Genomic DNA, 3545 nt, shown 5'->3' with positions numbered 1-3545 from the left:
ACTATTTCTAGGGTGAAACTGGCTTTTCATTTAATGTAATACGATGTTTGAAATCTTTTGCCTCGATGCTGCAGGTACAAAATTAGGAGCATGGTGTAGTTTGCACTTCGTCTTTTACCGCTGTTATACATAAACAGCTACCGCCCACGTTGGAGGTGAGAACAGTCACTTCTAGATTTTTTTTTAGACCTACCATATGCCACTCCACAGGTTTGTAGCCGCTTGCTTCCTGATGGTCGAAAAATATCTTACTATGCAACAGATGTTTATTAAAACCGCCTTCTGAGCTACTTCCAGTACCCTGCTGACTCCCAAATTTTCAAGATATTCAGTGCATCTTCCATGCACATAGCCTGTAGCTGAAATCACAATGGAATAAATAGCTGCATGCGTCACATTCTTTAATATTGTCTTTAGTTCATGCCTTAGCTCTCTATACTTATGTATCATGTTTGGCTAGGTTGCCTTCAAATTTTGGTTAAGGGAACAACCAATGTGGATGATGTAGACTCGACAAACTTTTGTTTGTCGCATCGCTATGCCGTGTCGATTGGCTCGGATGTAATGATCCGTCTGGATACCAAAGTCCCAATACAAAATGTGATCTTCGTTTTCTAAAACGGGAATTAGAAAATATCTATGGAAAAGCATCCATTCTGTTAAGAGTCCTAGGTTTACAGCAAGCTGTTGATGTATAATGCCCACCAAATCATTATGTCTGTGCGCATATTCTCTCTGAGCCATTACGCGACACCCATCAAAAATGTGCTGACAACCTCTTGCTGAATCGCGATGACGAATCTTTCCATTTCTGAATACAGGACATTCTTTCCCAGCCCATTATTGGATGCTTAACTATTCACTTCATGTTGATCTATCGTTTTGGGATACTCGCCGTAGATGGCTCTCTGTCTGTATACAAAGGCGCGTAGTCAAGATCCGCTTTACCGCTGGGCGTTATAAAGCACAACATCTTGCTTGCTGTTAAAGTAGTCTTGAAATTGTATTACTTGTGACTCACACAGTTTTTTTACGTTTAAACCAATTCTACCTCTTTTATGCGTTGTAGAACTAACCTTTCAATCGCCGACTTACTGTGGTACATTCGCCGCTTCGTCATTTCTACGCGGATGGTTCTGTTTAACCTTTCGAGGTCGGTGTTGGATCATTTGATAAGCCCTAAGGAGTACGTAAGGACAATGACAGCATAGGTGTTGATTGTCCTGATTTTGTTTGCCGAGTTAAGAGAACTCTTCAGAATTAATCTAAGCCGTGTAATAAAGGCATTCGTAAAGCTCTTCTTAACTATCATATGCTATATACCTTTAGACTCAAGAATACCCAGATATTTATATGACTTGCCCTCAACCATTGCCTCGGTGTCATTTTCAAACTCATGCTCTAGCTCTGCGGTCCCTAATTCCATCTGCTTAAATGTACTATTCTGCATTTATCTAGTTTGAACTCCATGTGAATATCAATGAAAAACTGCTTTGTGACATCAATTACCTGCTGCAGATTCTGGTCTGAACTAGCGTATTGTTTCAGGTCATCCATGTACAGTAGAAGGGTCACTTGAGGACCATCCTCATTAGCTAAACGCACCCATATTTATTTCGAGATTTCGGTTTTATGTAAACAAATTCTTAAAATAAACTCACCATTGTCATCAAAACTCGAGTTTTCTTCAAATCTTTTATTAACTTCTGCGATTTAAACAAACAAAAGAAAACCCCGTGGGTTTTATTTAAATTCTATAATATCGGGTAAAAGGACCCCGCACAATTGGTATGAAAATCCGGCTCTAGTCAAATAAACTGAAATTGTAATATAGTATAGTTCAAAGCCTCCTGATCCGAAAATCCTAATGGGCACTAGTCCAAAAAATCAAAAGTTTTCGAGATAGGTGGTGCTGAACACAAAAAATATGATCACAATCGAATCAACCAACAAACAACCAAAAAACCAATAGTCTCGTCTTAACCGACTAGACTAATAACATGTCTTGCATTTGTTCGTTGGACTGATTTATAGTCTTGTCTTAACTGACTGGACTGATAACATTTCTTGCCTTTGTTGGTTAGACTGACCTACAGTTTTGTCTTAATTATCTGGACTACAAAATATTTTTGGTAGTCCAGAATGTCTTTTGCCTGAATTATTTTGAAAAATCTTCACATTTCCAGGGCAGTCATATTACATTGCCTTTAGTAGCTTGACTGGCTTTTCCTGCGGTAAATAAAAAGATCTACAGTCTTGTGTTCATTGACTGAACTATCTTCCAACTTTATTATTTCGACCAGTATTTATATTGCCAGCACAGCGCCATGATTTCGCCTATTGTTGTCTTAACAGCGCCATTTTGTTGTCTTAATTTGCTGGACTCGTCTCACTAGTGTTTCCGTATTGTCAGTGATTGTGCTGATCACAGTTTATTAAAAATCTGCATCTCATCTTCAAGTTTCAAGCGGGACATTAGATTCGCTTGTAGTCAGTTTTTTCGCGCTCAGCCCCACCCATCCAGAAAACTTTTGATTTTTTGGATTAGTACTCATTGAGATTTTTTCATCAGGAGGCTTTGAACTATATTATATTGCAATTTTAGCCAATTTGACCGGGGCCGGATTTTAATGTTAATTGTGCGGGGTCCTTTGTAAGTCAGGTGATGATTTATCCGGCTCAAACTAATATAAATGAATTTCACATTTAAGTTGTTTTTCAACATCCATAATTAAATTCTAATGACAAAATTCTTTCAATTATAGAAATCGGAAAAAAATGTGGACTCTAAGAATAAAAAACAACCAATTTTATACAAGCATGCAAAATGCAGGCTTTAATTCAAAATAGCAGTAAAAAATCAAAGAAAGAATATTTTCGCTGTGAAAGAAAAACTGGAAGAGGTAACTAGGTTCATCGAAATTCGGTTAGCGGATATCAGATATTTTTGATTTAACTAGACACTTCGTAAAATTATGACTAATAATATCCTGGATGCTTGTTTCCAGAAACTAACTGATATTCACCTGCAATACCTGGAAAATTATATCTAGCCTTTATTACATTACGGTAAAATGGTCGGATTACAGCATCAATTCCACTCAGGACCCATCGTAAATAATAACGTGGTGATTTGAGGTTAGTAAGGAAGAACGAAGAGAAGAAGAAGGAAGCACTGACTCTTTCACTTGAGTTTTCAAATTGATTACTGAAATCAGTTTTATTTTAATCATGGATTACAATTTTATTGGCGGATTACTAAAAGACGACGCACAGTGGGGTGAAATCGGAAAACGAGGTTCAAAATGACATTTAGAACGCAATTATGCACCGATTTTAGAATTTTTTTTGTTGATAAATTCAGAACTAAATTTTTCAGAAAATGGTGAGAGTAGATTTTTTATTTTTTTGTTTATTTAATTTTTATTTTAATGCAAATATCGAAAAAATGTAGATTTTTCTAATTTCATTTTTTATCTTCTAGACAAAATTTTTCTTATACTTCTCGTCCCTTGAATTTAGTGCACAGGGGTATAAGAAATATA

The sequence above is a fragment of the Belonocnema kinseyi genome, chromosome 5 (genome assembly GCF_010883055.1).
Source record: "Belonocnema kinseyi isolate 2016_QV_RU_SX_M_011 chromosome 5, B_treatae_v1, whole genome shotgun sequence".
Taxonomy (NCBI): domain Eukaryota; kingdom Metazoa; phylum Arthropoda; class Insecta; order Hymenoptera; family Cynipidae; genus Belonocnema; species Belonocnema kinseyi.
The sequence above is the reverse complement of the archived record's forward strand: the minus strand, read 5'-3'. Positions refer to the sequence as shown.